This window comes from Chelonia mydas, chromosome 1 (assembly GCF_015237465.2).
Source record: "Chelonia mydas isolate rCheMyd1 chromosome 1, rCheMyd1.pri.v2, whole genome shotgun sequence".
Lineage (NCBI taxonomy): Eukaryota > Metazoa > Chordata > Testudines > Cheloniidae > Chelonia > Chelonia mydas.
This window is the reverse complement of record NC_057849.1, coordinates 55,975,024-55,987,159: the sequence shown is the minus strand read 5'-3', so window position 1 is coordinate 55,987,159 and position 12,136 is coordinate 55,975,024.

Below are 12,136 nucleotides of genomic sequence, written 5' to 3'. Positions count from 1 at the left end.
ATTAAAGCTGAAATTGTTGTTGGTAAAGTTAAAATGTTTATTTCTCTGCTTTTATTGTTATTTTATTATGAACGCCAGGAGCATCAAATAATCTAAACCTGTAAGCTTGACAGTGCTCTTTTTGGAGCGAGGAAAAATCCCTATTCAAGCAGGAAAGTAGTTGGAAATAGGAAGGGTGAAAGAGTCCCACCTGAAATAACTCCAAAAAAAGGCATTTCTGGCTTTGGAAAGTGAGCCAGAAGGATCCTATATGTTTTTGTATATGGTCCCCAGGAGACTTAAAACTGTAAGATTTGATGCTAAACCTATTTCTGTGCTGTGAAACCAGGGACAGCTGTACAAATATTTGCTGTTTTTAATTAAACCTAACATTGCTACTTCCTTGATTTAAGTTAGGGCAAAGGACTGGCAATTTTATGCTTTGATAGATGAGGAAAAACAGTTGTGGGTGTTGTGTTTTAGAAAAATGTTATAAAACAAGAAATCCGAGGGGAAAGGCCTCAAAGGCTATCATAGCGCAATCCTTGTGCTTCCTCTGTCAAATCTTTTTTTTTTTTCCGTATCCATTCAGCAAATGTTTCTATTGGAATTCTGTTTTTTCCTTGAAAATCTTATATCTAAACTTTTCATTTGGTCCCAAATTAAACTTTAGCTCATGTTCTCTTCTTTTCATATTCTTTATAAATGTAAAGTGGTTTGCTTTGATTGGGGATTCAGTTCTGAATTCTAATGCCCTACTGAGGTCAGATGGCTCAATGCCTCACAGTGCTTCCACCGGGGAATTATTACTCCTCACTGCCCCCTACTCCAGACTCTAATTTAATATCACAATCTGGTCCAAAATCATAATCCAGGAAATGGACTTGAGAAGGAGAGAAGTTGCTTTTAGTTATTTATTTATTTATTTAGGGCAAGGAGGCAGATTTTGCAAAAATGGAAATCCAAGCGTATGTATAACACGAAATGGCCAGTCTAGAAAGAATTTGTGTATGGACTGAAATTATGCTAGAACTGAAACTGGCCTTCTCTGAAACTGCTGAATTTATTTCAGAGAACTCTGCTCAACCTTTTAAGAGGTTTATGATTAATCAATAGATATGTTGTAATGAGAGATTTTTGCTTTCAGCTGTTTGAAAAACCTTGCAGCACTCTGATAAGAAGCTTGCAGAAAACCTCGGAAGGGGTTTAAATATCATGAAATTACATTTCTTTTAATTGGTCATAAAAAGAGTCGTGACAGTATCAGCACCCTTTAGTTTGCATGAATAGTCATTAGTTTTAAGATTAAGGCTCTAATTAAGTAGAAATTATTGTTAGTTTAAATTTAGAAAATCCAACATGGCTGACCAAGATGGTGGATATAGGGATAATGTAGTAATGGGGAATGACTCAGCAAAGTCCTAGAATCCAAGATGGCATCAGGGGAGGATCACTTCTAGAGTGACAGCATGCTAATTACAGGCAAACACATGTGACATTATGTTAATAAAAGGGGAGGATCTAGAAGAGGAAATATGCTAATATCTGGAAGCTGATTGGTTTTACTCCCAGCTCTGTCAGTCATGCTGCATGACCTTGAACAAGACACTTCACCTCTTGGTGACTGCTTCCACCCTTCGTCTAGTTAGATTTGTAAGCCTCACTTGAAATTTGCCAGCTCCTAGAACTCTGGCCTGAGTCTCTCGGGGGTCGTACTCCGTACAATAATACAACTACAACAATAATGGCAACCAGAGCCCTCTGCCACCACACCATTTCCCAGTACGAATGAAATTAGAATGGACTAAACTTCCAGTAAGGCTGTAGGGAGGCTTCTGTGATATGCACAAGCAGTTTGATGGGCCAATGATGAGCCAGGGCTGCTCAGCCCCTCCGTGGGAGGGGACAGGCTAAGTTTTGGAGCTAGTGTTCTGTTTCTTTTCAGTAGTGATCCAGTGTTGGACAGGTCAGTCCAGCTGCCCCTTATCTATCACCTCCCACAATTCTACAGATTTGTGATTGGCCCCCACGTAGGGGCTGCTGCAGCTCCTAGGGAGACTCGGGCTGCAGGCAGGCTGGTGTAGGCCAGGCATGTTGAGACCTGCAAGGCAGGGGTGCAAGGCCAGTGCTTCCTTGGCCATAGAGGAAGGAGAGGCTGGAAAAGAAAGTCCCAGCTGGTCCAGTCTCTTCAGGAAAGGGAGGAGGGTGGTTTCTTCCAGTCAGGGTCTGTATGGGGTAAGGGGGAGGGAGGAAAGGTTCTGGCTGGTCCTGGTTTCTCTGCGGGAAGGAGAGGGAGGGAGAAGTCCTAAAAATGTGAAGGGGGAGAATCCCATACACACACACCCTCCTTAGGAAACTTCTGATTGTGCCCCTGCGGTCAGGCATCTGGTACCTGCTCACGAAAGGGATGTACAATGAGGAGGGGATAACTGTGAACTGGGGGTACCTCTACCTCCCCACCTCTTTCAGGCATCCAGCATACACACCCTACCTCCAACAGGCACCCATTACCCTTGTGCCCCCTGCATCTTCCTAGACACGTAGCACATGTAGCCCCTTGCTTCTCCACCTTTCACAGGCATCTGCCCCCTACCTCCCTTCATCTCCCAGCCCGCCTGAGTTCTCTTCAGGCATTGATCATACCCAGCCCTTTGTAGAGGCCCTGGCACACGCACGCACTTACTTTTGCTTGCTTTCTGATCACTGGTTTTGAAAAAGTCTTGCACAGAATTTGAATTGCAAGAGATTCGGTGGAGGATGATTTGGTGCAAACTAGCCTGTTACTTGAGTGTGAGAGCACAAGTGTGTTACTGGGGTATGGCTACAAATCACTCACGCTGTCCCTCCAGAAAGAGGGGAGACACTGCATGTGGCTCTTCATCACTTGTCTTACCTTGTGGGGTGAGATGGATCGTGTATTGAGACTTACTTTGACTTTGCAGAGTGACTGTGTGTTTGTCCATCCCTCCTTCTCACCCCTTATCCCTATGTCTGCCTGTAGTGTCCACTCACTGCTCTGCATGGACCGGTTTCTCTCCACATGTGTCTCTTTCTTTCTGCCTTCTTAGCCCCTTTAAGTCACAAAAGATACTCAAGATACTGTTAAATGTTTTAAAATTTTAGATTTAACTGTTTAAAAAAGAATCTGATTTTTCTATCAACTTAAGTTTTATATATTTGCCAACTTTTTGTTTTGGCTTAACCCAATTTGGCAGCAGTACCAAGTGAGACTGCTGTTTGGAGCCGAGAGAGAAGCAAAACTGCCTAGGTGGTCTCTGATTAACTCCCTCTCCCTGCAAACAGTCTTTGAACTGCTGTGGGAGCTAGTGCATGGGCCAGACAGTTCCAGCCCTGCAGAGAGCAGCATTCAGAGCTGCAGAGATCCATGAGCCAGCCAAGGCCTCCACAGGATACCAGACAGAGAGCTAGGAAAGGACCTGCCCCACCCAGGGGTGAAGACACTGTTGGAGGACTTGTTTTGTTTAAGCTGGCCTCCATTCACAGCACTTGTCTCCAGACTCATCCTCAGCATACCATTGGCCTGGGAAGGTAGCAGGGAGAGAGCTGTGGGTTGGGAAAAGCTGTTAGTGCTGGGAGATAGGGAACTGGTTGATGTGTTAGTACTTATTAGTTGACCCTAACCCTGTCCTTTGCCAGATTATATTTACCAGATCCCAATAAAGCCCCTTGCCGTTCTAGTGTTGTTTTAGGTGGGCCATTTCTTTGCTGCGGTTTGTGTGGATGTACTTTGTTTCTTGTGTAGTGGGTTTTAGACTCATTGCCAGCACTCTAGCATTATTCATTTCCCCAAGGAACATCAGCCCTTCTGACCTGGGCACAATGAGGCATCACCTTGGGTGGTGATGGAGAAAGAGGGCCCAGCCCATGTGAGGAGAGGAGGGAAGCTGCTCCCAGTAGCAAACTGTAAACACATAGGAAGAGACAGTCTCAGACTCAAAGGGTTTACAAGCTGTAGCCCTTCCCATGAGAGCCACACCTCAGGGGAGGGGCTACAGTTTAATCCCTTTGAGTCTCTTAATGTGTTTACACAGAACCTAGCATAATGGGGCCTCACTGTTGTTTGGAACTTCTAAGTGCCACCACAAAAACAAACCACCCACCCACACCTAAGAGAACAGTATTAAGGCTGCAATGTCAAGCACTTTGAAGTTAGGAAAGACCAGAATGAAGGAGGCCTGTGGTACCTTAGTTCAGCCCCCTTGGGTGTATGCATTAGGATACAGTCTTTAATTAGAAGATCACATGTCTACAGGGCCCCTGTGCCTCAGTCAGTGTTTCCAATTGATGGTGCTCATTTAGTGAGCAACTACTTATTATGTTTTCTCTTCTTTGTTCAATGTGTGGTGTTAGGCCTTATTTATTGCATACTATTCAAACCCTGCTCTAAAGACAACTTCCTCCCACAGCTCCTGACATCCACACCCACTTGACTAACTGGGAGGCTTTTAACTAGTTTCAGCCAGCCCCTGATTGGCTTCATGTGTCCCAATCAACCTAGCAGTCTCTCTGCTTTCTGGAAAGTTCTTAATTGGTCCCAGGTGTCTTAACTGACCTGGAGCAGCTGCCATTTCACTTATCCTGGTACCAGGGATTTGTTTAGCCTGGAGCTAATATATCTCCCACTACTTTTCTATAGCCAGCTGGCCTTGCCCTGTCACATATCCCCCCCACCCTCTGCTCAACACCATAGAGTTGGGCAACTTGGGACGCAAGGCAGTATGCTCATGACAGACCATCAGTGTTGCCATGGTGGCATCCAGCCCTGTGCCATATGCGGAACTGAAATGGTTGGAGGGATAAGAACCACCTGGTGACCCCTGCATTCTTTTCCTCATTCCGCTGCATCCACTGGAGGGGTGCATGGTCTGTCACAAGAGTAAATCGCCCGCCTAAGAGGTAATAACGCAGTGTCTCCATAGCCCATTTGACAGCAAGGCGTTCTCTCTCGACTATTGCATATTTCTATTCTCTTGGGAGAAGCTTTTCTGCTTAGGTAGAGGATCAGGTGTTCCTCCTCTCCCACCATTTGCAACAGAACTGCCCCCAGCCCCACCTCGGAAGCGTCTGTTTGTAAAATAAATTCCCTGTTAAAGTCCGGGGCTATGAGTATGGGGTCATTACAGAGGGCTGTCCGAATGTCTGTGAATGCCCCCTCTGCTGCGTCGGTCCACTTTACCATGTCTGGACCTTGGGCCTTCACCAGGTCTGTTAGGGGACTTGCCCTAGTGGCGAAGTGGGGAATAAGACGTCAGTAGTAGCCTACCACGCCTAGGAATGCACGGACCTGCTTCTTTTGGGTCGGCCGGGGCCAGTTTTGAATTGTCTCTAGCTTATTCGTTTGGGGCTTCACTATGCCCCTTCCCACAATGTATCCCAGGTACCTAGCCTCTGCTAGCCCTATGGCGCATTTAGCGGGATTAGCAGTGAGGCCAGCCTGCCTTAAGGTGTGCAGTACTGCCTCAACTTTCTCCAAGTGGGTTCCCCAGTCTGGCATATGGATGACATCTAGGTATGCAGCTGCATAACTAGTATGGGGGCACAGCAGTTTATCCATGAGGCACTGGAATGTGGCTGGGGCCCCATGTAGCCCAAAAGGGAGGACGGTGTACTGGAATAGCCCATCCGGGGTGGAGAATGCTGTCTTTTCTTTAGCTTCTTTGATCAGAGGAATCTGCCAGTACCCTTTTGTCAGATCCAGTGTAGTCAAGAATCGGGCACGACCCAGTCGGTCAACCAGTTCGTCGATGTGTGGTATGGGGTATGTATCAAACTGGGATATTTCATTCAGTTGGCGAAAGTCATTACACAACCATCAGGTTTAGGCACTAGAACAATTGGACTGGACCACTGACTAAGATTCTTCAATAACCCCTAATTCTAACATTTTCTTTACTTCGACCTTGATTTCTTCTCTTTTGGCTGCTGGGATTCAGTAGGGTCTCAATGTTACCTTGGCTCCGGGAATCATGTGGATATGGTGATAGATCTCAGTCGTCCGCCCTGGTTTTGTAGAGAACACATCTCAGTTGCAATTAATCATGTCGGCTGCCTCAATCTTTTGGATCGGCGTCAAGTCGGATAATATCCTCACTTGCTCGTGTAAGTTATCCTCCTGGGGAAGGGTCTCCTGCATGACCAAGCATGCCTCTCGATCGTGCCAAGATTTTAGAAGATTGATGTGGTAAATTTGCTCCTATTTCTGGCAGCCTGGCTGCCGCACCTTATAGTTCACCACTCCCACGGCTTCGATTACTTCATAGGGTCCCTGCCACTGGGCCAACAGTTTACTTTCTGCTGTGAGCACCAGTACCATCATCCGATCCCCTGGTTGGAACCGTCGAAGCTTCGCTTGGTGGTTATAATGGGTTCGTTGGGTCTCCTGTGCTCTCTCCAAGTGTTCCCGTACAACGGGCGTAACTTGGGCTATCAGATCTCTCATCTGCAGTACATGCTCAACTATGTTCCTTCTGGGATTTGGCTCCTCTTCCCAGGCTTCTCCGGCTATATCCAATATACCCTGAGGGTGGCGCTCATATAGTAGTTCGAATGGAGAGAAACCTGTGGAGGCTTGTGGAACCTCTCGGATGGCAAACATGAGGTAAGGCAATAGGGTATCCCAATCTTTCCCATCCTGGCTCACCACTTTCCTGGTCATGGCCTTGAGGGTCCTATTGAACGTTTCCACAAGGCCATCTGTTTGCGTGTGCTATACAGAGGTCCGTAGGGCTTGTACATGGAGCAGTGAACAGAGATCTTTCATCAACTTGGACACGAAAGGTGTCCCTTGATCAGTCAATATTTCCTTGGGTAGCCCAACCCAGGCAAAGATCTGTACTAGCTCTTTAGCTATTGTCTTGGAAGCTGTGTTGCATAGGGGAACAGCTTCCAGGTACCGGGTTGCATAGTCCAGTACAACAAGCACATGTTGGTGGCCCTGAGCTGTCTTCTCTAGGGGCCCTACCAGATCCATGGCTATCCGTTCAAAAGGAACCTATATTATTGGAAGAGGTATCAAAGGAGCCCGCAAGTGTGGGGGAGGGCTATGTAACTGACACTCCAGACAAGAGGTGCAGTATCGCCGGACATCTTCATGTACTCCTGGCTAGAAGAACCTCCGCAGGATCCGTGCCTGGGTTTTCTCTACCCCTAGGTGTCCTCCAAACAGGTGACTGTGGGCGAGACTCAGTATGGCTTTTTGATGTTTTCGTGGCACCAGAAGTTGTTGTATCTCTTGCTGCTGCATTTGCACCATGCGGTACAGGAGATCTTTCTTCACTATAAAGTAAAGTCCGGGAACCCGGACTTTCCCATTCACGGGTATCCCATCGATCTCGGCCACCTCTTTCCTGGCGTTATCATATCTGGGGTCCTCTGCCTGGTCCCACCCAAAACTCTCTCTCCCAGGACTAACCTGCCCAAGCTCCCAGGTGCCAGCTTCTGCTTCTTCCAACGGCTCGCCGCCGTCATGGCTGCGGGCGGCCTCTGGCTCACCTTCTGTGGTGGAAGTTTCTCTGTTGGCTGCTCACCTCCATCTGCCTACTAGGGAGGTCTTCTGGCCCTGGGTCAGGATCAGTGTTCTCAAGGCCTTCGCGGCCTTCCTCTCTTTTTTTGTCTTCCAGGTCTTTCAGGGAGCTGAGAACAGATCCTGAGAAATCTCAGCAAACATCAGGGATTGACATTCCCCTGGTGATGAGTTGCTGTCCTCAGGGTCCCCACCTCTCTCCAGCCTCTCCAGGGGGAGTAAATTATCAAACCCTGGATAGTCCCTCCCAGTGACTACAGGATATGGGAGTTTAGGAACTATGCCCACGGTCACCTCAATGGGGTTTCCCTGAGCCTCCATCTCCACTGGGATGATGGGGTAATGGCTCACGGCCCCATGCACACACGTCACTGCTATGTGTTTGGCTTGTAACAGCTGACTACTTTTACCAGCTTACCCGATATGAGGGTGATAGCACTCCCAGAGTCCACAAGCGCTGTAGTCTCTGCTCCATTTATCCTCACTGGCCTGGTGTAATTATGTGGGGCTAATGCGACCCCCGCGAGGTGGATAAGGGAGCATGGGACCTCCCAATCCCCCAAGTTACATTGCATAGTCTCCTCGGTGCTGGGACACTGTGCTGCTATGTGTCCCCACTCCCCATATGCATAACATCTATAATTGCTTTTAATCACTCCCCTATCCCGGAGGTTTAGTCCCGGGGTTACCCCACTCAGGCCAATCCCTTCCTTCTGGGGTCCCAACTGGTTTTCAGCTCCCCCCCTTCTTCTACCTAGGACTCCCTGGGGGTTTGGCTGCCCAACCTTCCAGGGTTGGGGTCGGGTGCTTGCTTCAAAAGGGGCTTTCCTTGGGTAGTCGGGTCAGTTCCTTGGCTGTCTGTCTTTCTACCAGCGTGATCATCTCATCATACGTGGACAGATCGTTCTGGCCTACCCATTTGCGGAGATCTGGAGGCAGTCCCCGCATGTAATGGTCTATGACCAGGGTCTCCAAAATGTCCTCCTGCCTGCACACCTCGGGCTGTAACCACTTCTGCGCAAGGTGTATGAGGTCGAATAGCTGGGACCTCGGGGGTTTGTTCTCCTGGTATTTCCACTCATGGAACCTCTGGCCCTTACCGCTGCCGTTACCCCTGATTGTGCTAGGATCTCTGCCTTCAGATGGGTATAGTCAGTGGTATCCGTGGCAGGCAAGTCAAAGTAGGCCTTCTGGGCCTCCTCACACAAAAAATGGGCGAGAATGCAGGCCCACTGCTCCTGGAGCCATGCCTCACACTGAGCAGTCCTTCTGAATGAGAGGAGATATGCCTCTACGTCATCTCCTGACGTCATCTTTGTCAGGCAACCAGTGGCCTTCAGGGTTCGCGTCCCATCGGACCCCCAGGCCTGGGTGGTGAGGATCTTCAGCTGGTCCACCACCTCTCTCAAGAGGGCACGATCTTGGGTTGCCTGGCTCATCAATAATTGATTGGTTTCCTGCTGTAGCTGCATAAACTCCTGTTGTGCCATTGCCTGAACATGGGTGGCCTCCTGCTGGGCTGCCCTGGCTTGTACCAGAGCTCTTACCACCTCCTCCATTGTGGTACAAAGCAAACAAACACAAACAAACAAACAAAAAATCCAAAACCCCAGTGCACTTTTTTTTTTAAACCTCTTTCTTCCACCACTCTGTGAACAAAGTCCCACTCCTGACACCAGTTGTGACAAAGCTCTGTCCTTGCCTCCGTGGGTCCCACGTTTCCTGGTGGATTTCACTAGCCTCAGAGGCTCACTGTGACCCTCCACGTAACCCTTCTCTCTCTAGAGACAAGGGTCACAGTCTACTGAGCCATTTTCATCATAAGCCAGCAAGGGAGGTGAGGAGACATAATCCTTCCTTGCACAGTCTCTGTTGTCTCCCAGTCTCAGTGATTAATCAGGGGGCAAAGGGATGAGGGGCAGAGGAGCCCAGGCCCACCCTCTGCTCCAGGCTCCAGCCCAGGGACCCTAATAGTATCAGCTATGGTAGCTGACCTTTTAGAAACATGACATGTACAATTCCCTGGGCTACGTCCCCCACAGCAGCCCTCACTTCCTCAAGCTCCACTTCACCCTTACCTCAGGGCCTCCTTTCTTGTGCCTGATATGGTGTGTTCTACTCAGTCTCTCCAACAGCACAACTTCCTCCCACAGCTCCTGACATCCACACCCACCTGACTGACTGGGAGGTTTTTAACTAGTTTCAGCCAGCCCCTGATTGGCTTCATGTGTCCCAATCAACCTAGCATTCTCCCTGCCTTCTGGAAAGTTCTTAATTGGCCCCAGGTGTCTTAATTGACCTGGAGCAGTTGCCGTTTCACTTATCCTGGTACCAGGGATTTGTTTAGCCTGGAGCTAATATATCTATCTCTCACTACTTTTCTATACTCCCTGTCCGTGGCCCCACTAAGTCGCGGGACCTCCTGGTCAACCTCCTCCTGGCCCTGGCTAAAGTGGCCGTCTATCAAATCTGGGTGAGGAGGTTGGCCGATGGAGTCTCCTGTGACTGTGGGGCCTATTTCCGATCCTCTGTCCGTTCACGCCTCCAGGCAGAGTTCCTCTGGATGGCGTCCACTGACTCCCTTGATGCCTTCGAGGAGCAGTGAGCGCTGTCCGGGGTTCTCTGCTCGGTGTCCCCGTCAGGTTCCCTTTGTTTGACCCCTTGACCGCACTCCTGTCCCTGTTGTTCATTAGTTGTCCCCTGTAATTATTTGGTTTTCCAGGTCTTGTGGACCCCCCCTTAGGCTGGGGTGGGATCCTTTAGCAGTGGGCGGGCTTTGCCTGCCCACTTCCTGGATCCCAATAAGACTACTTTTCTATAGCCCTCTGGCCTTGCCCCGTCACAGCAGTCATCCCTTATCCAGGAGAGAAGTGAGGGTGTGAAATGGGTAAGGAGAAAGGCCAAAAAAGGCAATAGTAGAAATATGAAGGAATGCTGGACTCCAACACCACAAATACTGGTCATCTCCACACAGCAGCAAAGATTAGAGCAAATAACTGATTTTTTGGTTCTGTGGCCTAAATACAATTCAAAAAAAAAAATTGTTGTGGGTAGAACAAAGCACTTGGTTTAACCCAGAATGATTGTGGGATGGTGGTGGGGGGAGTAGTTGAATTTTTTGGGTGTTTAACTTATTTTAAATAAAGCTAGCTAAATTTCAGAACACAACGTTTCAAAACCAAATCGAAAATGTTTCTAAATGAAACTGTCAAAATAAAATATTTAGACTTTGTCAGACTTTTTTTGACTGGAACTGTTTGCCAAATTCACAAATAATTATGGTTGATCTGAAGCTGCATTTTTCAGGGAATAAACTATTCATCCAAAAAATTTTCACCCAGCTCTACCCAGGAGGCCTAATCCAAACCCCATTGAAGTCAGTGAGTTTTTCCATTGACTTCATTAGGCTTTAGATCAGGCCCAGGGACTCCCTCTCCAGCCCCACAGCAGGACCCATAGCCATTCTGCCATTCTCCCTCCTCTCTTGTTGTATCCTGTAACTTTGCAGAAGAGAAGGAGCTGGTCTGCAGAGGGCGTTAGCACTGTCTCAGATAACAGGTGTCAGAGCAGCAGCCATGTTAGTCTGTATCCGCAAAAAGAAAAGGAGGACTTGTGGCACCTTAGAGACTAACAAATTTATTTGAGCATAAGCTTTTGTGAGCTACAGCTCACTTCATCGGATGTGTCCTCCTTTTCTTTTTTCAGATAACAGTAACTCTCCATAACTTTTTCTGCTGACTGTTACAGGGGCAGGGAGGAACGTGCCACTTCAAGCTTCTCTCATGCCCCTTGCCTTGCTACCTTTTCCAAACAGCCCATGGGTTGCATGGGTGTCTTGAAGAGGAAGGAATGGTGGCTGTGTCCAGTAGGGAACCTCCCTTCTGTATGATGCTACTGAGGCTTTAAAGCACAGGTTTGCTCCCTCCCACCCTACCCAGCGAGGAGAAAGGGGGGAATATATATGTCATTATCTGCAAGGGTTTCCTTGTTCCATTATTGAAAAATAAATACCATTTGCTGTATTTGAATATAACATATGGGTCTCCAAATGCCCTTTCTGTTTGATCTAAGAAACAATTTCTAGCTCTTTCCCTACAAGTGATAAAATTAGTGGTGGTGGAAGGGTACAGATGAGGGATTCCTTCACTGTCATTGTACCCTTTTAAAAAATATTGTGGGCCAGATTTCTTGGTTCACTGTCTGCTTTGCACCCCTCCTGTCATGTAAAGCAGCCAAAAAGCTGGTTTCGCATGGTTAACCTGGGTTTATGGCTGCTTTGTGTCACTGCAGGTGTGCAATGCAGCTGGAACAGACTGGTGAATCAGGCCCTGAGTGTTTCTGGTCTGAAAAAAATCAATCAGCAGTGAAATGGTTAATGGTGTTGGCTTGTTAGTAGCCACAATTAGTCATAAGGGGTTGTAGCAGGGTGGTCACCTGCTCCGGGCCTGAAAGGGTTACAGCCAGCCCTGGGAGAGGGCTGGGGCAGTGAGCCAAAGGGTAGGCTGATGGGGAAGGTAGCTTCAGATGGGGCCACACCCCAGTCAGGCCACAGCTGGCCCTATAAAAGGCTGTGAGCCAGGTGCTCAGGTAGTCTGTCTCTAGCGGTAGAGAGAG